This window comes from Scyliorhinus torazame, chromosome 10, assembly GCF_047496885.1.
Source record: "Scyliorhinus torazame isolate Kashiwa2021f chromosome 10, sScyTor2.1, whole genome shotgun sequence".
Classification (NCBI taxonomy): domain Eukaryota; kingdom Metazoa; phylum Chordata; class Chondrichthyes; order Carcharhiniformes; family Scyliorhinidae; genus Scyliorhinus; species Scyliorhinus torazame.
This window is the reverse complement of record NC_092716.1, coordinates 154,405,361-154,432,186: the sequence shown is the minus strand read 5'-3', so window position 1 is coordinate 154,432,186 and position 26,826 is coordinate 154,405,361.

Below are 26,826 nucleotides of genomic sequence, written 5' to 3'. Positions count from 1 at the left end.
AGCACCTCCCACATCTGTCCTCCACGCCAAAGAACCTACTCCGCCTCGCCCCCGTCATATGCGCTCTGTGAACTACCTTAAACTGTATCAGGCTAAGCCTGGCACACGAGGAAGAGGAATTAACCCTACTTAGAGCATCAGCCCGCAGCCCCTCCTCAATCTCCTCCCCTAGCTCCTCTTCCCATTTACCTTTTAGCTCCTCTACCAAAGCCTCCCCCTCTTCTTTCATCTCCTGGTATATCGCCAACACCTTGCCCTCCCCGACCCATACCCCCGAAATCACCCTGTCTTGAATCCCCTGTGCCGGGAGCAGCGGGAATTCCCTCACCTGCCGCCTCACAAACGCCCTCACTTGCATATACCTGAAAGCATTTCCCGGGGGTAGTCCAAATTTCTCCTCCAGCGCCCCTAAGCTCGCAAACGTCCCGTCGATGAACAGGTCCCCCATTCTTCTAATCCCTGCCCGATGCCAGCTCTGAAACCCCCCGTCCATCCTTCCTGGGACAAACCGATGGTTACCCCTGATCGGGGACCACACCGAGGCTCCCATCGCTCCCCTATGTCCTCTCCACTGCCCCCAGATCTTTAACGTTGCCGCCACCACCGGGCTCGTGGTGTACCTTGTTGCCGAGAGCGGCAGCGGTGCCGTCACCAGCGCCCCCAGGCTCGTTCCTTTGCAGGACGCCAGCTCCAACCTCTTCCACGCTGCCCCCTCTCCCTCCATCACCCACTTACGGATCATTGCCACGTTGGCTGCCCAGTAGTAGCCACCCAGATTCGGCAACGCCAACCCTCCTCTATCTCTGCTATGCTCCAGGAACCCCCTCCTTACCCTCGGGGTCTTGCTCGCCCACACAAATCCCATAATGCTCCTTGGTAATCACAATTGTGAGGCATTGGAATACAAAAAGAAACCTCGGGAGAACCACCATTTTAATCGACTGTACCCTGCCCGCCAACGAGAGTGGCAACATGTCCCACCTTTTAAAGTCCTCCTCCATCTGTTCCACCAGCCGCGTCAAATTAAGTTTGTGCAGTGCCGCCCAGCTCCTAGCTACCTGAATCCCCAAGTATCGAAAGCTCCTTTCCGCCCTCCTCAACGGTAGGTCGTCTATCCCTATTCCCTGATCCCCCGGCTGCACCACAAAGAGCTCACTCTTTCCCACATTGAGCTGAAAACCCAAGAAGTCTCCAAACTCCCTTAGGATCTGCATGACCTCAACCATCCCCTCCACTGGATCCGCCACATACAGAAACAAGTCGTCTGCGACCAGCGACACTCGATGTTCCTCTCCCCCTCTGACCATCCCCTTCCATTTCCCCGACTCCCTGAACGCCATGGCTAAAGGTTCAATTGCTAATGCAAACAGCAGAGGGGACAGGGGGCACCCCTGCCTCGTCCCTCGGTACAGCCGGAAATACTCCGACCTCCGCCGGTTCGTGACCACACTCGCCACCGGGGCTCTGTACAGGAGCTTAACCCAACTAATAAACCCTCCCCCGAACCCAAACCTCCTCAACACTTCCCAGAGATACTCCCACTCTACTCGGTCAAAGGCCTTCTCCGCGTCCATGGCTGCCACAATCTCTGCCTCTCCCTCCACCGTGGCATCATTATCACATTTAGGAGCCTTCGCACATTGGTATTTAACTGCCTACCCTTTACGAATCCCGTCTGGTCCTCGTGAATCACCCCCGGGACACAGTCCTCAATCCTCGTAGCCAACATTTTTGCCAGCAACTTAGCATCTAAGTTGAGGAGCGAGATCGGTCTAAACGACCCGCATTGCAGTGGGTCTTTATCCCGCTTCAAGATCAAAGAGATCGTCACCTCCGACATTGTCGGAGGCAGAGTCCCCCCCCCTCCCTTGCTTCATTGAAGGTCCTTACCAGCAACAGGGCTAACAGGTCTACATACTTCCTATAAAACCACCGGGAACCCATCCGGCCCCGGGGCCTTCCCCGCCTGCATGCTCCCCAGTCCTTTAACCAGCTCCTCCACCCCAATGGGCGCCCCCAAACTAGCCACCTCCTGCTCCTCCACCCTCGGGAGCCCCAGTTGGTCCAAGAATCGTCGCATCCCCTCTTTTCCCCCTGGGGGCTGGGACCTATACAGCTCCTCGTAAAAGGCCTTGAATGCCTCATTCACTTTCACCGCACTCCGCACCGTAGTTCCCCTGCCATCCTTGACTCCACCTATTTCCCTCGCTGCCATCCTCTTACGGAGCTGATGTGCCAGCATCCGACTCGCCTTCTCCCCATATTCATATATCGTCCCCTGTGCCTTCCTCCACTGTGCCTCTGCCTTCCCTGTGGTCAACAGGTCGAACTCCGTCTGGAGACTTCATCGCTCCCTGAGTAGTCCCTCATCAGGAGCCTCTGCATATCTCCTGTCCACCCTTAAAATCTCCCCCACTAACCTCTCCCTTTCCCTGCCCTCTCTCTTCATCCTATGAGCCCTGATGGAGATTAACTCTCCTCTGACCACCGCCTTCAGCGCCTCCCATACCACTCCCACCTGCACCTCCCCATTGTCGTTGGCCTTCAGGTACCTTTCGATGCACCCCCGCACCCTCCCGCACACTTCCTCGTCTGCCAGCAGTCCCACATCCAATCGCCACAACGGGCGTTGGTCCCTCTCCTCCCCCAGCTCTAGCTCCATCCAATGCGGGGCGTGGTCTGAAATGGCTATGGCCGAATACTCCGTTCCCTCCACTTTCGGGATCAATGCCCTGCCCAAAACAAAAAAATCTATCCGGGCGTAGGCCTTATGTACATGGGAGAAAAAAGAAAATTCTCTGGCCAAAGGCCTGGCAAATCTCCGCAGATCTACTCCCCCCCCCCCCCCCCCCCCCATCTGATCCATAAACCCCCTGAGCACCTTGGCCGCCGCCGGCCTCTTCCCCGTCCTAGATCTGGAACGATCTAATGCTGGGTCCAACACCGTGTTGAAATCCCCACCCATTATCAAGCTCCCTACCTCCAAGTCTGGAATATGCCCCAACATCCGTTTCATGAATCCAGCATCATCCCAGTTCGGGGCGTATACATTTACCAATACCACCTCCGTCCCCTGCAACCTACCGCTCACCATCACGTATCGGCCTCCATTGTCCGCTACTATGTTCTTGGCCTCAAACGACACCCGCTTCCCCATCAGTATTGCCACCCCTCTATTCTTCGCATCCAGCCCCAAATGGAACACCTGTCCTACCCATCCCTTCCTTAACCTGACCTGATCTGCCACCTTCAGATGTGTCTCCTGAAGCATGACCACGTCTGCCTTCAGTCCCTTTAGGTGCGCGAACACTTGGGCCCTCTTAACCGGCCCGTTTAGGCCTCTCACATTCCACGTGATCAGCCGGATTGGGGGGCTACCCCCCGCCCCGACCACCTCTTCCATTTTCAGTTGCCCCTCGGCCAGTGCAGCAGCAACCCTATTGTCCCCCCATTCCCTCCCCCCCCCCCCCCCCCTCCCCGCTAGATCCGCATCTAGCTCTTTTGCTCCCCCCCATACTACTTCCGTGAGTCAGCTGACTTCGGCTGACCCCGGCTTCCCCCGCCTTCCCGTTGATCTCCACGTGTGGGAGTCTCTCCTCCTCCTTACCTTCCTCCATCCGCCCCACCCCTCCCTAGCGCGGGACAAAGCCCGCGCTTTCCTGAACCAGCCCCGCCCCCTGTGGCGCAGCTCCTGCTGCGGCCTTATCCCAGTTTCCCCCATCCCTGAGTCTCACCACCCTCCAGCACCGATGCCCACATTTCCCACTATCTCGTCAACAGAAAAAAAATTTAACAAGAACTCTTCCGACATCCCCCTCCATCATCCCACCCATGAAACATTCTTTACCCATATTTACAACCCCGTATATAGTCAACATCCTCCCCACAACCACAGCCCCTCCGTTTGAGTCCAATTTTTCCGTTTGGATAAAGGTCCAAGCCTCTTCTGGCATTTCAAAATAGTGGTGTCGGTCCTGATAAGTGACCCACAGTTGCGCAGGCTGTAGCATTCCGAACCTGACTCTTTTTTTGTGCAGCACCGCCTTGGCCCGGTTGAAGCCAGCTCTCCTCTTTGCCATCTCCGCACTCCAGTCCTGGTAGACTCGGATCACCGCATTCTCCCATCTACTGCTCCGCACCTTCTTGGCCCATCTCAGGACACTTTCTTTGTCCGTGAAGCGATGGAACCTTGCCACTATTGCCCTTGGCGGCTCATCAGCCCTGGGTCTCCTCGCCAGGAACCGGTGAGCTCCTTCCAGCTCCAGGGGGATCGGAGAGACCTCCGCACCCATCAGCGAATGGAGCATCGTGCTCACGTACGCCCCGGCATCAGCTTCCTCCACTCCTTCGGGGAGACCCAGAATCCGGAGATTCTCCTTTTTAAGCTCCTCCACACAGCGCCTGAGGAATTCCTGCTGGTCCGGCTCACTTGCTGCTCGATCTCCACCCTCCGCCATCTTGTTTTTTCCCCCTCGTTTTTGCCGCTGCTCCAAAGCCTTTTTCTCTGACGCTCCACCGCTAATCCCTGCCATACAACGTAAGGGGGACCTTACTTCACTTTCCCACACGGAATTCAATCAAAAAATTTCCGTTCGGGCTCCTCTGGAGAGCCCAAAAGTCCGTGATAGCGGGAGCTGCCGAAATGTGCGGCTTAGCTCCGCATCACCGCAACCGGAAGTCGCGTGGCCCCTTCTAACAGTTGCTGGCGTATGAGATCCGAATCAATCCCCGTAACAAATGCGTCCGCATAAGGAGGTTTGAATGTTCCGTGGCCGTAACAGCCTGACAGTCAAAGTCCCGGACGAGTGGGATTAGGGCCTGCCAGAAGTCTTCTATGGACTCGTCAGGGAGTAGAGAGCTAGTGGCAAGTACGTGCCTGGCGAAGAGCGGTTCGTCTTCTGAGCATAATTTTCTTTGAGAAGCATCATGGCTTCGGCGTAGTTTGGCACGTCCTGGATCAGCGGAAAGACGTTGGAGCTCAACCTTGAGTACAGGATCTGTTTTTTCTGAGCCTCCGAGACAGGCTGGACGCCGAGTTGATGTACGCCTCGAAACAAGCTAGCCAGTGCTGAAAGTCCTTTTTGGCTTTGCTTGAATGCGGATCCAGCTGCAGGCGATCCGGCTTGATACAGAGGTCCATCTTTTGAAAATCTTAGAGCAATAAATTGAAGCACGATCAATTGCACAAAGACTTGAGTTGGATACAACTGAGGCTTTATTGCTCTAAGATGTGTGGCCTCCCACAGCAGCTGGCGAAATGGCTGCAGCATGGAGGACACACACATTTATACTCCGCCTTCTGGGCAGAGCCAGCAGGCAGGGACTACCAACGTATCTGTAGTACAGGTCCTACCATACATCACATAATAGAGGTGCAACAGTGGTTTGCCACAAGATGTAATTAAATTTTGTCAATCATGTCACACATGTCAAGAGATAGGGAAACCTCATGCAGTGATAAAACCAGCGCTCTTAATACCCATTCCAGCATTTGAGGAACCTTTTACAAGGGTCCTAATTGATTGTGTAGGACCGCTTCCTAAAACAAAAAGTGGGAATCAACATCTTTTGACTATAATGGATGTGTCTACTAGGTTTCCAGAGGCCATTCCAGTACGTAATATTACAACTAAAAAGATTGTGGAGGAGTTACTTAAATTCTTTACTCGATATGGACTACCCACAGAAATTCAATCGGATCAAGGAACAAATTTTACCTCAAGGTTATTCAAAGAAGTTATGGATAGCTTAGGAATAAAACAATTTAAATCAACTGTGTACCATCCAGAATTGCAGGGAGCGTTAGAAAGGTGGCATCAGACATTAAAGACAATGTTGAGGGCTTATTGACAAGATTATCCAGAGGATTGGGATAAAGGAATTCCATTCGACTGTTTGCAATTAGGGATGCACCTAATGAATCAACTAAATTTTGTCCTTTTGAACTAATTTTTGGTCATGAGGTAAGAGGACCACTTAAATTGATTAAAGAAAAATTGGTGGGTGAGAAGTCGGAAATTACACTATTGTATTACGTGTCAAATTTTAGGGAACGATTAAATAGAGCAGGTGAATTGGCTAAACAACATTTGAAAGTTGCACAAAATGTGATGAAACGGGTAGCGGACAAGAAATCCAACATTCGTAGTTTCACCAGTGGAGATAAAGTTTTAGTGTTGTTACCAGTGGTAGGTGAGCCTTTCAAAGCTAGGTTTTGTGGACCTTATCAGATTCAAAGAAAATTAAGTGAGGTGAATTATGTGGTAAAACACCAGATAGAAGGAAGACTCACCGAGTGTGTCAGGTGAATATGCTTAAAAGGTACTTTGAAAGGGAAGGAGAGAAAAAGGAGGTTTTAATGATTCTAACTCAAAGGGACGAACCAAATCCAGATGACAGTGAATTTGACATACCTCAAATTTAATTGGAAAATGAGGATGTTCTTAAAAAGTGGGATGAATTGTTGAGTTACCTTCCAGAGGAAAAACAAACTGACCTGAAAGAGTTATTGATATCACATGGGTAAGTTTGTAGAGATAAATTGAGAAGTACTAAAATGGCTATACATGATGTAGATGTGGGAAATGCTGTTCCTATCAAACAACATCCATATGGACTTAATCCTTTAAAATTGGCACAGGTTAACAAAGAGATTGAGAGTATGCTTAAAAATGGCATAATTGAAGTGGGTTGCAGCCAATGGAGCTCACCCATAGTGATGGTACCTAAACCAGAAGGTATCCAATGGTTGTGTGTGGACTATCGAAAGGTGAATGTAGTTACAAGAACGGACTCTTATCCTATCCCACATTTGGAGGATTGCATTGAGAAAGTGGGACAATCCGCTTTTATTTCCAAATTGGATTTACTTAAAGGTTACTGGCAGGTACCTTTATCCGAAAGGATGAAGGAGATTTCAGATTTTGTGACTCCAGATGGTATATACCAATTCAAAGTTATGCCATTTGGCATGAAAAACGCCCCAGCCACATTTCAACGGTTAACTAATCCAGTCGGTTTCAGGATTACCCAATTGTGCGATATACATCGACGATCTGGTAGTTTTCAGCCAGACATGGAAAGAACATTTAAAACATCTTATGGAGTTATTCGATCGACTTCAGGAGGCGGGTTTGGTGATAAACCTAGCCAGCAGTGAATTTGGAAAAGCCCAAATCACTTTCCTTGAGGAGTTTCCGATACCCTCAATACGAAAGGAAATAATGCGATTTCTTGGCATGAGTGGATTTGATCGAACCTTTGTGCAAAAGTGTGGTTGCTCCACTGATGGAATTGCTGATGAAACGTCAAAAATTTCAGTGGACAGCAGCGGACTTTCAACAGGCATTTGACTGGCTGAAAGATGTGGTAACCGAAGCTCCTGTATTGGAGAATTGCAAGGGATTCTGTGATCAGATTGAACTGAAGTATCTAACTTTAAAGAGAAATGCTGAGGCGTAGAGGAATGGATGGATCGTGCAGACACTTTCTTGTTCAAAGAGACTGTCAATCGAGAAGGATTTCGGTTGGAGGAAGAAGAACGGAAAAAAATAAATGGACTATATTATTCTACCTGTTGGCGTGTGTTTTTTTTTTTAACTGGTAAAGTGTTTTTACTGTGTGCATTTCTTAATTGACGGTGCAAAGGTGAAAAATTAAACCATCTTGAAGTTGATGGTTTATTTTTTTTCTTGGGGGGAGGTGTCATGTGAGAGTACCTTTAAGAAATGGATGGTTAAGCAATGTACCTTTAAGAAATGGAGCTGATCATATTACTGAAGTGATGTCAGAGGGTGGGGGGAGCTGAGCTCACTTCTGCTTTTTGAGTTTCAGTTTGAGAAAGCAGCTGGGCGTGTCTGTGTGTTTTGCTGTGGGCTGCATGAAGAAACACAGAGCTGGTCTGTTGATTTCTGCATCCAAAGACTATAAATATATTGAATGTAACCTAATGTGCTCCTATTTGTGAAAGTTTGAAGTCTTTTGGATGTTTAAAGGAACAGTTTGAAGGATTATTTAGTGTTGTAGTCTTTTGGGGTTATCTTTGAAGTAATGGGTGTTAAGATATTCAATGTTTGTTTTAAAAGGGTTAACTTGAGTTCATAGAATAAACATTGTTTTGATTTAAAAACCACTTGTCCATTTCTGCTATATCACACCTGGAGAGTACGCCGTGTGCTTCCCACACCACAATCTATTAAAAGTTGTGGGTCGGTTGAACTCCATGAAACACTTTGGGGTTCTGTAAACCCGGACCCATAACACTGGCCCTACACTCATCCCTAGAGCATCTCAACAACAAGGACTGCAACATCAGACTTATTTATTGACTACAGCTCCGCCTTCAACACCATAATCCCAGTCAAGAACATATCAAAGCTCCAAAACCGAGACTTGGCTCCCCACTCTGCAACTGGATCCTCGATTTTCTGACCAACAGACCACAATCAGTAAGAATGAACAACAACACCTCCTCCACAATAGTCCTCAATACTGGGGCCCCGCAAGGCAGCGTACTTAGCCCCCTACTCTACTCCCTGTGCACACACGACTGCGTGGCAAAATTTGGTTACAACTCCATCTACAAGTTTGCTGACGATATGACCATAGTGGGCCGGATCTCGAATAACGACGAGTCAGAATACAGGAGGGAGGTAGAGAGCCTAGTGGAGTGGTGCAGCGACAACAATCTCTCCCTCAATGCCAGCAAAACTAAAGAGCTGGTTATTGACTTCAGGAAGCAAAGTACCATAGTTCAGCATCAACGGGGCCGAGGTGGAGATGGTTAGCAGCTTCAAATTCCTAGGGGTGCACATCTCCAAAAATCTGTCCTGGTCCACCCACGTCGAATCTACCACCAAGAAAGCACAACAGTGCCTATACTTCCTCAGGAAACTAAGGAAATTCGGCATGTCCACATTAACCCTTACCAACTTTTACAGATGCACCATAGAAAGAATCCGATCTGCTGCATCGTAACCTGGTATGGCAACTGCTCGGCCCAGGACCGCAAGAAACTGCAGAGAGTCGTGAACACCGCCCAGTCCATCCTGCCTCCCATCCATTGACTCCATCTACACCTCCCGCTGCCTGGGGAAAGCGGGCAGCATAATCAAAGACCCCTCCCACCCGGCTTACTCTTCCAACTTCTTCCATCGGGCAGGAGATACAGAAGTCTGAGAACACACACGAACAGACTCAAAAACAGCTTCTTCCCCGCTGTTACCAGACTCCTAAATTACCCTCTTATGGACTGACATCATTAACACTACACCCCTGTATGCTTCATCTGATGCCGGTGCTTATGTAGTTACATTGTGTACTTTATGTTGCCCTATTATGTATTTTCTTTTCTTCCCTTTTCTTCCCATGTACTTAATGATCTGTTGAGCTGCTCGCAGAAAAATACTTTTCACTGTACCTCGGTACACGTGACAAGAAACAAATCCAATCCAATCCAAAACATGAGAATAAGGCAGGGGCGATCGCTGTCGCTGCTGCTGTTTGCGCTGGCTAGAGAATCTCTGGCAATGGCTCTTAGGGGGTCGGCAGAGTGGCAGAGGATTACGAGGAGACGAAGGGAGCATCAGGTGTCGCTATACGCGGCTGACCTACTATTGTATGTTTTGGACACGCTGGAGAGCATGGAGAGGATCATGGGGAAGTTGGGGAACTTTTTTTTTTTTTTTTAAATTTATTCTTCCCCTTTTTCACATTTTCTCCCAAATTTGCACTCACCAATAATCAGTAACAAATCTAATGTCAATCCCCATATCAACAACAACAATCCCATCCTCCCACCAAACCCCCAAACAGCAGCCCGCATGTTAACATAATCAAATAACAAAAAGGAATCAGGAATCACCCATAGTCATCATTACCACACACAGTCCTCCTCCCCCAACCCTCCCAACCACCCCACTAATGTTCGATGTAATCCAATTCTCGAAAGTGCTTTAAGAATAACACCCATGAATTGTAGAACCGCTCCATCCTTCCCCTCAGTTCAAATTTGATCTTCTCAAGAGTCAAGAAGTCCAGCTCCTCCCCACCCCCCACAACGTTCACACATATCTTCTACCCCCTCAAAGAGCCAGCTCAACCTCGCCCTTGTGAGGTGTGTTCTATATACCACCTTCAGCCGTATCAGCCTCAACCTCGCGCACGAGGTGGAGGTGTTCACCCTCCGGAGCACCTCACACCAGAACCCCTTCTCCATACCCTCTCCCAACTCTTCCTCCCACTTTCCTTGATTCCTTGCCTTCTCCTCTTCTAAAATAGCCCCATAAACCGCCGACACTACCCCCTTCTCCAATCCCTCTGTCGCCAGCACCTCTTCCAGCAATGCGGAGGCTGGCTCTAGCAGGAAGCTCTGTATCTCCTTTCTGGTAAAATCTTGAACCTGCATGTATCTAAATATTTCCCCCTGCTTCCAGACCATACTTCGCTCCCAGCTCCTACAATCCTGCAAACCAACCCCAAGAAACAAATCTTTTAGTGTTCTAATTCCTTTCTCCTCTCATCTCCAAAAATTTCCATCCCACTTCAAATCTATGGTTCCCCGAATCAGCATTTCCCTTGACCCTGCCCCCAACCCGAAGTGCTGGTGAAACAGCCTCCAAATTCTCAATGAAGCTATTACAACCGGACTCCCTGAGTATTTCCCCAAGGCCGTCAGGAGCGGTGCTGTTGCTAGCACCTTCAATCCTGACCTCCTACACAAACTCTCCTCCATTCTGAACCACTGGGAATCAACTCCTCTGACCCAGCTCTGTACGTTCACCACATTCGCCGCCCAGTAATAATACATCAGGTTCGGAGGACCCAAGCCCCCTGCCTGCCTTTCCCTCTGTAGCAGCACCTTTCTAACTCTGGCCACCTTCCTCTCCATGTGAATGAGGTAATCATCCCTTCAACCTCCCTAAAAAATGCCTCCGGCAGGAAAATCGGCAGGCACTGGAAAATAAACAGAAATGGCGGCAACAAGCTAATTTTAACCGCCTGTACCCGACCCGCCAGTGACCGAGGGAGACCACCCCACCTTGCCAGAACTGGGCCTGTTGGAAAAGCAGTGTTACAGGTGAATGAGTTGGGTCGGCGAACCAATTTAGGGGGGATGTCGTTTAAGGTGGCCAGAGACCGGTTTAGATACCTGGGGATGTAGGTAGCGGGGGAATGGGCGATGCTACACAAATGGAATTTTTAAAAATTGGTGGAGGAAGTTAGGGAGGATCTGAAGAGGTGGGACACGTTGCACTTGACTTTGGCAGGGAGGGTCCAAGTGGTGAAGATAAACATTCTGCCGAGGTTTCTGTTCATATTCCAGACACTCCCGATCTTTATACCGAAGGTCTTCTTTTGAAAACTGGGCGAGGTGATTTTCCGACATCGTCTGGGCAGGGAAGGTGCCAAGGGTTAAGAGGGCCCTGTTGCAGAGACAGAGGCAGAAGGGAGGGTTGGCGTTGCTGAACCTTCTACATTATTACAGGGCAGCGAACGTGGAGAAGGTCGGGCGGTGGTGGGAAGGAAAAGGGGTAGAATTAGTCAGGATGGAGGAAGAATTCTGTAGGGGGTCCAGCTTGAGGGCTATGGTGACAGCGGCATTGCCAGTGGTGCCAAGGAAACACTCGGAGAGCCCTATAGTGCCGTCCACGGTGAAGGTCTGGAACCAGCTGAAGAGGCATTTTAGGTTAGAGGGGATGTCTATGTTAACGCTGTTGTGCGAAAAACACAGTTTCGAACCAGGGGGATAGATGCTATGTATAGCAAGTGGAGAGAAGTGGGGCTGGTTAAGGTGAGGGATCTGTACCTGGAAGACGGTTTGCCAGTATAGAGGAACTGAAGGAAAGGGTAGAGCTCCTGAGAGGAAGTGAGTTTAAGTATCTGCAGGTAAGGGACTTTGTGGAAAGGTTTGGAGAGAGTTCCCCAAGTTGCTGAGGTACACCCTGTTGGAGCGACTGCTGCTTCCAGATGTGGAAGGGGAGGGCCAGATCAGAGACATGTACAGATGGCTGGGAGAACAGGGAGGTGAGCAGGTGATGAGGATTAAGGAGAAGTGGGAAGGGGAGCTGCGAGGGTGATAAACTGGGGAGTATGGAGTGAGGTGTTACGAAGGGTAAATGCAACTTCCTCATGCACAAGGATGAGCCTGATACAGTTCAACGTATCCTGGTGCAGTGCAAAGTGCCCCAAATTCATGCTGTTAGTTTGAACACTCGCCATTGGTTCCTTATACAACAGCTGTCCCGACGCTACAAACCTCGGCCTAATTCCAAATCTCTCCAATACCATCATCAAGTAACCACATTCTATCCAGTTGAATTATTTCTCTGCATCCAGTGCCACCACCACCTCCGTCTCCTCTCCCTCCGCCAGAGACAGGATCACATTCAACAACCTCGTCACGTTCGAGAACAACTGCCTTCCCTTCACCAATCCCGTCTGATCCTCCCCAATCACCTTCGGGAGACATAATATAATCTTTATTGTCACAAGTAGGCTTACATTAACGCCACAATGCAGTTACTGTGAAAATCCCCTAGTCGCCACATTCTGGAGCCTGTTCAGGTTCACAGAGGGAGAATTCAGAATGTCCAAATTACCTAACAGCACGTCTTTCGGGACATGTGGGAGGAAACCGGAGCACCTGGAGAAAACCCATACAGACACGGAGAGAACGTGCACAGGCAATGACCCAAGCCGTGAATCGAACCTGGGACCCTGGAGCTGTGAAGCAACGGTGCTAACCACTGTGCTACCTTTGCCAATATCTTGGCATCTACATTCAGCAGAGATATGGGCCGGTGTGATGCACACTCCACTGGATCCTTATCCTTCTTTAGCAGCAACAAAATAGAAGCTTGCCCCATCGTTTGCAGCAAGACACCCCTACCTATCGCATCCTCCAAACATTCCCATCACCAACGGCGTCAACTTGTCCTTAAATTTCTTAGAAAATTCAACCCGGAACCCATTGGGCCCCACCGCCTTCCCTGCCTGCATCCTCCCGATTGCCTCCTTGACCTCCTAGTCCCACTCCAACCCTGTTCTCTCCTCCTCACCCAGCCTCAGAAACTCCAATCCGTCCAGGAACCTCTTCATTGTCCGCTCCTCCCCCAGTGGCTCTGACCTATATAGAACCCCATAAAACTCCTCAAATACTTTATTAATCTGCTCCAGCGCCACCACCAGCTTCCCCATCTTGTACCGTACCCAAAGTACCCTCCCTCGCCACCACCTCCCTCTGGAGTTGGTCGGTCAACATATGCCCTGCCTTCTACCCATCCTCGTAGACCGTGCCCCTAATCCAACTCAACTGGGGCACCGCATTCCTGTGGACAACTGGTCGTACCTCGCCTGCAGCTCCTTCTTCCTGGCCAAGGGACCCGGGTCCGGGTCCCCCGCGTACCTTCCATCCACCTCCAGAATCTCCTCTATCAGATTTGGCTTTCCTCTCTCTCCTCCTTATCCACCTTAGCTTTGAACTAAATCACCTCCCCCCTCACTACTGCCTTCAGAGTCCACCAAGCCACCAAATGTGAAACCTCCCCCGTGCAATTAAACCCCACGTATTCCTCAATCACCTTCCCAATCTTATCACAAAAGCTCCGGACCGCTAACAATCCCATGTCCATTTTCCACCCAGCCTCTGGGCCACCCTTTCTCCAAAATCACATCCAACCAATGCGGAGCATGATCCATAATCATAATTGCTGAGTGCTGTGACCTCCTAACCCCAGCCAATAGCGCCTTCCCCATCACGAAAAAGTTTAATCTCGAGGATGTCATAATATACACCAGTATATCATGGTGCAGACACACAGATGGACACACAGTGGGACCAATCACCACACACAGAACACCGCAGCCAATCACCAGTTAGAGCACACGCACTATAAAGACCGGGGGCATCAGAGTTCCCGTTCATTTGAGCTGCAGCTAGCTAGGATGACAGAGCTCACAACCTGCAACACAGACATTCACCATGTGCTGAGTGCATCGACTGGTTAGGACAAGGCAAAGGTATTTAGTTAAAGCAAGTATCGTGTTAACCCACAGTTCAAGTATGTTAAACAGTTAATGATTCAATAAAATAGTGTTGCACTATTTCAAGCGTTGGTGACCTGGATGTGTTCCACGGATCCAGAACACCCAACACAACATGATACCAGGAGTTGAGGGATATTAGCACTTCTTAGTCCTACCAGCAAGTGATCTGCCTTCCGCCAGCATTCCGTCATCCTGCAACATGGACAATATTAGCCCGCTGCCGCCGCTCCGCATCGCCGGCAACCTAAGGGCCAGCTGGAAGATATTCAAACAGCGCTTCCAGCTCTTCCTTGAGGCTACAGACAGGGAGGATGCCTCGGATACCAGGAAGATTGCTCTCCTCCTCTCCACGGCCAGAGACCATGCCATCCACATTTTCAATTCTCTCACCTTTGCGGATGCTGAAGATAAAACAAAGTTCAAGACGGTCCTCCTCAAGTTTGACATTCACTGCAGCGTAGAGGTGAATGAACGTTTCGAGTGCTACGTGTTCCAACAGCGTTTGCAGGGTAAGGATGAACCTTTCCAATCCTTTCTCATGCACCTCCGCATCCTTGCGCAGTCTTGCAGCTATAGGCCCACCTCCGACTCCATGATACGCGACCAGATTGTTTTTGGTGTTCAGTCGGACCCCCTACGACAGCAGCTCCTCAAAGTAAAGCAGCTCACCCTAGCGACCGCCATTGAGACCTGTGTCTTACACAAAAACATCACGAGTCGGTTTTCCCACATTCAAGCGGCTGAAACGAGGCGGAACGGGTTCAAGTGATTGAGCAACTCCAGGGCCTCAGCCTGGATGAGGGCGGCCATTTCGCGTGCTTTTCGTGGACTCCCGAAATGTGCGCACCAAACGTGGGGACGGCGACGTCTAAGAACGTAATGCGCAGGTGCGCGCCACGCACGACCGCACCGCGCATGCTCAGTGGCACAGCGAACCTGCTGACACTACGACATGTGGCAACTGTGGCTCCGCCCATTTAAAACAGCAATGCCCTGCCAAATCTCGACATGGCCAAGTCTGCCACATCGTAGGCAACTATGCTGCCTGCTGTCGAGCAGCTCAGCCTGCCAATTCATATCGCTTCAGCCAGCCTCGCAGGAATGTCCGGACAATTCAACCCACGATCACCGAGTTTGATTCCGACCTCCCACACAGCAGTGACACCAAGGACCCGAAGGCGCCTTTTCGAGTCGGTGTCGTGACAAAAAACAGGCAGACCCCGAAGCAAAGACACCAGCCGCTGTCGGTATACAGCATCAATCCAGACGATGAGTGGCGTGCCACCCTGACGGTCAACCGGTCCCAAATACGATTCCGCCTGGACACTGGTGCCTCCGCCAATCTCATTGCGCGGTCTGACTTCCAAAGCCTTTGTGTCAAACCAGCTATCCTTCCATCAGCCTGCCAGCTATTGGATTATAATGGCAATGCCATTGCTGACAGCAGCGCATGCCAACTTGAAGTGACGCACAGGTCACGCAACGCCATCCTTCCTTTGAAATCGTGGGCTCCTCGAAAGACTCCCTGCTTGGCGCGCAGGCATGCAAGCTGTTGAACCTAGTTCAGAGAGTTCACTCTCTCTCGCCTGATAACATGTCTGCCTTTCAGGACACTGACTTCAGGGCGCAACTCGACGCCATCATCGACCAGTACCACGACATCTTTGAAGGCATGGGCACGCTCCCATACACTTACAAAATCTTACTAAAACAGAACGCAACGCCTTTGGTGCACGCACCTCGCAGGGTCCCAGCACCCCTTAAGGTCTGCCTCAAGCAGCAGCTGCAGGACCTCCAGGACCAAGGAGTGACCTCCAGAGCCACGGAACCAACCGACTGGGTCAGTTCCATGGTATGTGTAAAATAGCCTTCCGGCGAGTTGAGAATTTGCATTGATCCCAAGGATCTGAATCGCAATATCATGAGGCAGCATTATCCAATTCCCAAGCGCGAAGAGATCATATGCGAGATGGCTCGTGCCAAGCTCTTCACCAAACTCGACGTCTCAAAAGGATTCTGGCAAATCCAGCAGGAAACTGTGTACAGTCAATACCCCCTGTGGCAGATATTGTTACAACAGGATGCCGTTTGGGATCATATCTGCTTCAGAAGTGTTCCATAGGATCATGGAATAAATGATGGAAGGCATTGAAGGTGTTCGCGTCTATGTCGACGACATAATGATTTGGTCCACCACCCCGCAGGAGCATGTCAGTCGCCTCCAGTGCGTGTTCAAACGCATGCGTGAGCAGGGCCTACGCCTCAACAGGGCCAAATTCTCTTTTGGTCAGACGGAACTCAAGTTCCTCAGGGACCACATCTCCCAGTTGGGTGTGCGGCCGGATGCGGACAAGGTGGCTGCGATCACAGCCATGAAAATGCCAGAGGACAAGAAGGCGTTCCTCCGGTTTCTGGGCATGATCAACTTTATAGGGAAGTTCATCCCTAATCTCGTCTCTCATACCACGGCTCTCCGGAACCTGGTCAGGAAGACGACAGACTTCTAATGGCTCCCTGCCCACGAGCGAATGGAGAGAACTCAAAACCAAACTCACCACGGCCCCGGTCTTAGCCTTCTTTGATCCAGTAAAAGAGACCAAAATTTTGACCGATGCCAGCCAATCCGGCATTGGGGCCATGCTCCTGCAACGCGATGAGGCCTCAACATGGGCCCCCGTTGCATATGCGTCACGCGCCATGACCCCATGGAACAGCGCTACGCGCAGATAGAAAAGGAGTGCCTGGCCTTCTGGCCGGTGTGGTTAAGTTTCACGATTATGTGTACGGACTTCCTCAATTCACCGTCGAGACCGACCATTGCCCGCTGGTCAATATAATACAGAAAGACTTGAACGACATGACGCCTCGCCTCCAGCGTATTCTTCTCAAGCTCCGGCGATACAACTGCCAGCTGGTATACACCCCAGGCAAAGACCTCATCATTGCCGACGCTCTCTCCAGGGCAGTCAACACTTAGTGACCCAGCGGGATTAGTCTGCCAGGTTGACGCCCATGTGGCCTTCGTGGCCTCCAATCTACCTGCCACGGATGAACGCCTCGTCCAAATTCACCGCGAGACGGCGACTGACCCTTTGCTACAGCGTGTCATGCGTCACCTAACAGACGGGTGGCTCAAGGGCCAATGCCCTCAGTTCTATAACGTCAGAGATGATCTGGCGGTAGTAGACTGGGTTCTTATGGAACTGGACCACATTGTCATCCCGCATAGCATGCGCCAGCTCGTCGTGGGACAGCTACACGAGGGCCATCTTGGCGTGGAAAAGTGCCGCCGCCGATCCCGAGAGGCAGTGTATTGGCCCGGCATTAATAACGATATAGCCAACACAGTGCTCAACTGCCCCACCTGCCAGCGGTTCCAGCCGGCCCAACCACGCGAGACCCTACAGCCCCATGAGTTGGTTACGTCACCTTGGACCAAGGTGGGCATCGACCTGTTCCACGCGCTGGGTAGAGACTAGTCCTGATTGTGGACTACTTTTCAAATTACCCGGAGGTGATGCGGTTGCACGACATCACATCGTCTGCAGTCATCCATGCCTGTAAGGACACCTTTGCTCGACACGGCATCCCACTCACGTTGATGTCGGACAATGGCCCCTGCTTCGCAAGCCAGGAATGGGGCAACTTTGTAAGGCGGTACAATTTTGCACATGTGACATCCAGTCCCCTGTATCCCCAATACAACGGCAAAGCGGAGAAGGGCGTCCACATAGTCAAACGGCTCCTCTGCAAGGCTGCCGATGCTGGGTCCGATTTCTACCTCGCCTTGCTGGCCTATCGCTCCGCCCCACTGGCCTGTCGCCAGCCCAGCTGCTCATGGGTCGCACCCTGAGGACGACGGTGCCGTCCATTCATGTCCCAGACCTCGACCACGTTCCGGTCCTTCGACGAATGCAACTGTCTCGTGCACAGCACAAGGCAGCTCATGACTCCCGTGCAGCTGATCTCCCTGCTCTGGCTCCAGATGACAATGTCCGCATCCATCGTCCGGATGGTGGCTGGTCTGCAACCGCTGTGGTTCTTCGGCAGGTGGCTCCCCACTTGTTCCTGGTTCGTCTACCGGATGGCTACATTCTGCGCCGCAATCGACGTGCCCTTCATCTCGTTCCACGCTCGCTACTTGATCCTCCACTGTCGCCTCGCCCTCCTGTTGACCCTGCCATGCACTATGCAGAGATCCCGGTTACTCTGCATCCTCCTCACTCTGGCGCAGTCCAGCCCGCTCCTCAGCTGGCGGCTCCCGACCCACCCTTGAGGCGGTTAATCAGAATTCGTCGCCCACCTCAGAGACTTAATTTGTGAACTTTGTGGACTTATGGACTTTCTGATTTGTTCTGTTCTTCCGTTGAATCGTTTACGTGGTTTGTATATAGTGTTCATCTCGTTATTCTTGTGTAATACTGTTTTTCTGCACCAGGCACCTTTCCATGTAAATAGTTTAGTTCTCGTGTACATAGTCCTGTAAATATTTCACACACACAGAGTCAGGGACATTCTCATCATACACTATTTATTGCCACACAGGTACATTTTTTTTAATAAAAGAGGGGATGTCATAATATACATCAGTATATCATGGTGCAGACCACACTGATGGACACACAGTGGGACCAATCAACACACAGAACACCGCAGCCAATCACCAGTTAGAGCACACGCACTATAAAGACAGGGGGCATCAGAGTTCCTACTCATTCGAGCTGCAGCTAGCTAGGATGACAGAGCTCACAGCCTGCAACACAGACATTCACCATGTGCTGAGTGCATCGACTGGTTAGGACAAGGCAAAGGTCTTTAGTTAAAGCTAGTATCGTGTTAACCCACAGTCGGAGTATGTTTAAACAGTTAATGATTCAATAAAATAGTGTTGCACTATTTCAAGTGTTGGTGACCTGTATGTGTTCCACGAATCCAGAACACCCAACACAACAGAGCACAATATATGCAATAAATCAAAATAAGGGAAGCGTGCACGCACGTGCATGATCTTGAGGTGGTGGTCACACACAAGTTTAATGTTCAACATGTAGCTGTCGTGGAACCCGTTACTGTTGAGGAAGGGCACTCCTGGACAACCTGGTGTGAGCAAGGCAACATGCATGCCATCTATTACTCTTGGTCCGGGGGCATCCTGGTGATGGCAGAGAATCCTGCTGCCTGGGCATCTTGATGGACCTGGCTCCAGTCAAAGTTTATATAGTCCGCTGCCTGGGCAAGCCGGGCATCTGTGACTTCACGGATGCACTTGTGGGCTGCTGTTTGGGATGTGCCACACAAGTCCCCGCTTGAGCCCTGGAATGACCCCGAGGCATAGATGTTCAGGGTTGCGATGACTTTGATGGCCACCAAGAGTCGGTATCCTCCTCTTCCACATGGTGCCAAGTCTGCAAGGACATGGCACAGGTGCCACTCCGACCCCTCGTTGAGGCCCTGCGCACATCAGTTCGAAAGACCAACGATGCCTGGATATCTTGTGCCATCGCTGGCCTCCCCTCTGGGCTCCTCCCTGGCCTGATGGGTGGCCAGGTCCTCATGGTCTGGGGTGGGCCCCTGCACATGGGCTGCCGTCTCGAGCCTCTGTCAACACTGCTGTTGCTGTTGCCTTCTCCGGCATCTGTCCACAATGTCATCCATCATGTGATATCTGTAAATAATTGGAGGTGAAGGACAGACAATCCGCCATGGCTTCCACCCTGGACCCATGTATCCAACAGTTCTCCCCCACCCTCACATCCCCTGCCATCCTTCATGGTGTTATCCAACATGCCTTGCAAATGCACCCCCGGTTGCAACAGTGGCCCTTTGGCACCGGAACCCAGACCCTGTACCCCAGACACCCGCTCTGGTCATGGGGATGCCTCCAGTGCTGTGGCCCAGCTCTTGGGTGTTCTAATATTGGCTACTGCCTCTGTGATGTTGATGCCTCTGGAGTTCAGGACACGTGTCCAGGCCTCACAGCCTGACTGGGATGCTAGGCAGTAACAACCACCTGCTTCATGTCATGTGTACCCATGGGAATCCACTTGGGTATATTTTAGTTTAATGATACAAAAAAACAAAACAAATTAACAAAACAAATTACAAAGCAAACAATACACTGAAATCACCCACTATGCACCATAGACAAAAAAAAGTAATAACCAATGAATAAGAAACAAAACCACCAACACCTAAGCCAGCGCACACCCACCTGCCCCCCCAGCAGCAGCCCCACATCAGCTGGCAAGCACACCACCACTAGGCAAGAAACAATAAACAACCATAACAGGACATCAAGCATACAATTCCCCACCAGTTAAACATAACCAGCAACAGTACAAAAGAAAAACAAAAACCACCAGTAACCTGCACAGCTCCCAAACCGGGAACAGCAGATAGCTACCAACACAAAAAGTCACCAGTAGGCCGTAAAGGTATCCTGACACATCCTGACACAACCTCCAACTTGCACAGTCGAACCGGGCCGCATCCCCTCCATGTCCTATTCTGTATTGGCATCTGGCCTCATTAACAAATAACACACAATTCCAGACGTAAGTCAATAAACATCCTGTTATAATCCTGCATGGGACTTATCCAGCTGGGGATGATTGTTCCCCAGTGCTGATTGGGTTGTGAGTTAACCAGCACTAGCATAACAGGTCAGCTGCTGGCGTAGCTGACAGAGAGGAGTGAGGACCCTAAAGTGTGTAACAGGGTCCTGTGTAAATACTGCTGTTATGCTGAACAAATGTATTTCCTATGAACTTTTCGGACTCCTCTTTGCCATTTACTTCATTAACGACCAGGATGAACTGGAGCTGTTGGCCACCTTCCCTACAATTTTTATTTTATCAATATTTTTATTGAGGCATTTATAAATAACCATCAAATACAACCACAACCAAGATCAAAAAAGATAACAAACAGGAGATCACATTATATCTAAATAAGTAACCTGCCCTCCCTACCATACCCCCCCCTCGCCCCACCCTCTCTGCCTCCACTGTTTCTTGTTAACCACCCCCCTATCCCTGCTGACTTAACTGTCCTGGAAGAAGTCAATGAACGGGTTCCATCTCCGGGCAAACCCTTCCACCGATCCCCTCAAGGCAAACCTGATTTTCTCCAGCCTAAGGAAATCTGTGAGGTTGCTCACCCACAACCCCGGTTTCGGTGGCTTCAGGTCCCTCCACCCGAACAGGATCCGTCTGCGGGCTACCAGGGAGGCAAAGGCCAGAACGTCGGCCTCTCTCACCCCCTGGACTCCTGGGTCTTCCGACACCCCAAACATTGCCAGTTCTGGATTCGGGACCACCTTCACTCTCAGTACCTCCGACATCATGTCAGCGAACCCCCGCAAAAATTATTCACGGTTCTCTTAAGGTTAATGTGCAGGTTCAGTCGGCAGTTAAGAAGGCAAATGCGATGGGCAGCACGGTGGTGCAGTGGGTTAGCCCTGTTGCCTCACGGCGCCGAAGTCCCAGGTTCGAACCCGGCTCTGGGTCACTGTCCGTGTGGAGTTTGCACAATCTCCCCGTGTTTGCGTGCGTTTCGCCCCCACAACCCAAAGATGTGCAGGCTAGATGTATTGGCCATGCTAAATTGCCCCTTAATTGGAAAAAAATAATTGGGTACTCTAAAAAAATTTTTTAAAAGAAGAAAGAAGGCAAATACAATGTTAGCATTCATGTCAAGAGGGCTAGAATACAAGGCAAGGGATGTACTTCAGAGGCTGTTTTAGGCTCTGGTCAGACCCCACTTGGAGTATTGTGAGCAGTTTTGGGCCCCGGATCTAAGGAACGATGTGCTGTCCTTGGAAAGGGTCCAGAGGAGGTTCACAAGAATGAACCCTGGAATGAAGAACTTGTCGTATGAGGAATGGTTGAGGACTCTGGGTCTGTACTCGTTGGAGTTTAGAAGGATTAGGGGGGATCTTATTGAAACTTACAGGATACTGCGAGACCTGGATAGAGTGGATGTGGAGAGGATGTTTTCAATTGTAGGAAAAACTAGAACCAGAGGACACTATCTCAGACTAAAGGGACGATCCTTTAAAACAGAGATGAGGAGGAATTTGTTCAGCCAGAGGGTGGTGAATCTGTGGAACTCTTTGCCGCAGAAGGCTGTGGAGGCCAAATCACTAAGTGCCTTTAAGACAGAGATAGATAGGTTCTTGATTAATAAGGGGATCAGAGGTTATGAGAAAGCAGGAGAATGGGGATGAGAAAATATCATCCATGATTGAATGGCGGAGCAGACTTGATGGGCTGAGTGGCCTAATTCTGCTTCTATGTCTTATGGTCTTATCCCTTCAGCTTTGGACAGACCCAAATCATGTGGACATGATTCGCGGGCCCCCCTGCACACCAGCCACACCTACCCTCCACCCCATCAAAGGACCTACTCATTCTGGCCACCGTCATGTGCGCCCTATGGATTACCTTAAATTGAATGAGACTCAGCTTGGTGCATGAGGAGGGCCCATTCACCCTCCTCAGAGCGTCCTTCCAAAACCCAGCCTCCAGCTCACCCCCCAGCCCCTCTCCCACTTCCGGTTATCTACTCCTACTGGGGCACCCTCCCAATCCATCCTTATAAGTCTCTGACACCCTGCCCTCACCAACCTCTGTTTTCGACAGCACCTTGTCCTGCAATCCCAGGGGCGGCAGATCAGGAAAGGACGGCACCTGTTTTCTCACATTTTTCAGCCCCTGTAAGTATCGGAACCCATTGCCGCTTGGTAACTTATACTCCTCTATCAGTCCCTCCAAACTCGGGAAGCTGCCCCCCACGAATAAATCCCCGAACTGCTTGATCCCTGCCCGCCGCCAACCCTGAAAGCCCCCATCCAGTCCTCCCGGAGCAAATCTGTGGTTCCCACAGATCTGAGCCCAAATTGAGGCCCCTTCAATTTTCAGGTGCTGCTGCCACTGTCCCCACACCCTCAGGGCCACTACTGCTACTGGACTTGTGGAGTACCTAGTCGGCGAAAATGGCAGAGGCTCTGTCAACAACCCCCACCAAACTAATACCCTTACACGAGGCTGCCTCCATCCGCTCCCAGACCAACCCCTCCCCCATCACCCACTTCCTTACCATGGCTATATTTGCCGTCCAGTAATATTTCATTAAATTTGGCAAGGCCAGTCTGCCCCCGCCTCCCCTCGCTCCCACTCTAACAGCGCCTTCTTTACTTGTGGGGCCTTCCCCACCCACACAAAAAAGGCTTTGGAGATAAAAATTGGGAGGTTCTGGAATACAAACAAAAACCTCAGGAGCACAGTCATCTTCACGGACTGCACCCGCCCCGCCATGACAATGGAAGCACATCCCACCTTTTACTCTCCCCCTTCATTTGCTCCACCAGTCGAACCAGATTCAACTTCTGTAATTGCTGCCAACCCCATGCCACCTAGATGCCCAGCTACCTTAAACAGCAGCTCGCCCAACCTCCTCTCCTGCCCCCCTCGCTGGATTGGGAAGACCTCACTCTTCCCCATGTTTAACTTATACCCAGAAAACCAACTGAATTCCACCAAAATGTCCATAATATTCCCTATGCTTTCCAGTGGGTCCGATATATACAGCAATAGGTCGTCCGCATACAGCAAAACCCTACGCTCCTAGCCCCCCCACAAAATCCCTTTCCAACTCCAAGAATCTCTAAGCAACATCGCCACTGGCTCTATCACCAAAGCAAAAAGCAATGGGGAGAGTCGGTATCCCTGCCTCGTTCCACGGTACAACCTAAAGTACCCCGAACTCACCTGATTCGTTCTTGCACTCGCCACCGGTGCCCGGTACAACAATCAAATCCAATCCACAAACCCTTGCCCAAACCCGAACTGCCCCAATACCTCCCACAAATACTCCCACTCTACCCGATCAAAGGCCTTCTCTGCATCCATCGCAACCGCCACCTCCACATTCCGTCCTTCCGGAGGCATCATTATGACATTTGAAAAAAAAAGAAAATCGCTTTTTGTCACAAGTAGGCTTCAAATGAAGTTACTGTGAAAAGCCCCTAGTTGCCACATTCCGGCGCCTGTTCGGGGAGGCTGGTACGGGACTTGAACCATGCTGCTGGCCTGCCTTGGTCTGCTTTAAAAGCCAGCGATTTAGCACTGTGCTAAACCAGCCTGTCCAGAAAATACCGCATTCTCTCCCCCCGGCCGGGGACTCCAATTCATAAAGCCTCCTGCAGAACTCCTCAAATACCCCATTCACCCCCACCTGGTCCAATACCACCGCACCCTTACTGTCCTTCGCCCTGCCAATCTCCCTTGCCGCCTCTTGCTTCCTAAGCTGGTGGGCCAGCATCCTGCTAACCTTCTCCCCGTACTCATGCACTGCCCCCCTGGCCCTCCGCAACTGACCCACTGCGTTCATCATGGGCACCAGCCTGAACTCAATCTGGAGCTTCTGCCTATCCTTCAACAATCCTGCCTCCGGGGGCCTCCGAGTACCTCCTATCCACCCGCATAATCTCATCCACCAACCTTGCCATCTCTGCTCGCTCCTTCTTCTCCCTGTGCCCCAAATCAATATAAACTGTCCCCCTAACCATACCCCTTCTTAGGACAGCCCCCAGCCCATGCCATGTGACCCTCCAGGCGCACCGCCGGATGTCCACCCTCACCACTCCCTCCCATATAATGCCACATCAGCAACACCCTCGTCAGCATCCCCCTCTACTTCACTAACCACCTGCTTACCCACCACTTCACTCCCGTTAACTAGCCCACCCAGTTAGCCTGGCAGCTCCCGCCCAAGGCGTCTCAACTTCCTACCCCTTACTGACTCCCCTCCCCACCGCTCGCACACCTCGCAACCAACAGTGCAACAAGAGAAAATCAAAAGAGAAAAAACAAAACAGAAGTCTAAAAGGTGCACTCACCCCCTCCTCGCATCAAAACATCTTGGAGGAGAAAATTTCACCAACCACCAATAGAACAAAAAAGAATATAGGAAGTACCAAAGAATGGGAAAAAACAAACCACATTCATCTCCACACACCTCCTCCACAGTTCAATGTCCTCCTTAACCTGCCAGTCCATTGTCCTCAAAAATGCCATCTCTCCTCTGATGTTCCAAAATAGTGCTCTTTGTTATTAAAGGCCACCCACAGGCGGGTTGGGTACAGCATCCCAAACTTCACCCCCTTTTTAAAGAGGGCAGCCTTCACCCAGTTAAACCCGGCCCTCCTCTTCGTCAAGTCCGGGCCCAGGTCCTGGTACACTCGCAGCTCACTCCCCTCCCAGGTGGATCTCCTCGTCTGCCTCGCTCATCTCAGGATCTTTTCCTTATCTAGGAACTGGTGAAGGCGCACCACCATTGCCCTCGGCAGTTCTTCACCTGCGATCTCCTCATTAGCGCCTTGTGCGATTGGTTAACCTCCAGGGGCCGGACAAAGGCCCCCTCTCCCATCTGCTTTTCCAGCATTCCGGTCACATCCGCTCCCTCGATACCTTCAGGTATCCTTACAATTCTCGGGAGCAGTTCGCAAGGTCTTCTACCTTCTCCTGTAGCCGCTTCTGGGTATCTCACATTACTCCCATCTCGGCCGCCTGTGGTAGTACTAGGTATTGGGGTACCTCTTCCTAAGAGGCTGATTACCATTGGTTAAACCCAGGAGTTTACCATTGGCTGTTGTTACGTAGCTCCGCCCTGACAGGCGGAGTATAAGAAATGGTGCCGTCCCAGCAACCTTCACTTTCTGTACTGAAGCTACTGGGGAACAAGTTCTAGTAGATTAAAGCCTTCAGTTATGAAATCATTTTGTCTTGATGATTGATCGCACATCAATTTAATCTACTAGACTTAAGCTGGAAGGATGGATCTCCGAATCAAACCGGAATGCCTTCAACTCAGCCCCCACGCGGAGAACTCGGCTGCAATATTTAAACACTGGCTGGCGTGCTTTAAAGGCTACCTCGAGACGGCCGGAGGCACCCCCTCAGAAGGACAGAAAATGCATCTCCTGCACTCAAGGGTCAGCCCTGGGATCTACACCCTTATCGAGGAGGCGGAGGACTATGATGCCGCGATCGAACTGTTAGAAGGACATTATATCCGCCCTGTAAATCAGGTCTACGCACGTCACCTGCTTGCAATTAGATGGCAAAGCCCCGGGGAATCGTTGGGGCCCCTTCAGGCCCCGACCGGCCAGCGCTCACCGCCACCCCGCGGTCTCCAGCGACTCCGGACCGCCGCGGGAACCTCCCCTTCAGGCCCCGACCGGCCACCGCTCACCGCCACCCCCCAACCCGCGCCGTGGCCGCGGTCTCCAGCTACTCCAGACTGCCGCGGCAACCCCCTCTTCAGTCCCCGACCGGCCAGTGCTCACCGCCACCCCCCTATCCTAGGGCCACGTGCGACCCACGGGCGCGGCGATCTTGCCCCCCGGACAGCACGCTGGACGGGTAGGCGCCGCTATTTTGTCCATCGCCGCCGCCATCTTGTTCATCCCCAGACACCATGTGCGACCCATGGGTGACGCCATCTTGGATGGGGCCCCAGGCCCCCAGCACGGCCGACTACACGCTGCCCGATCAGAACTCGCAACTGCTTCATCTGGCCTCGGTGACACTGGACCAAAGTCAACCACGTACACTCGCAACAGCTACAATGACGGTCTTCATCAACGGCCACGAGACGTCTTGCCTGATTGACTCTGGGAGCACGGAAAGCTTTGTTCACCCCGACACGGTAAGGCGCTGTTCACTTGTAACCCAACCTGTAAACCAAAGGATCTCCCTGGCCTCCAGGTCACACTCG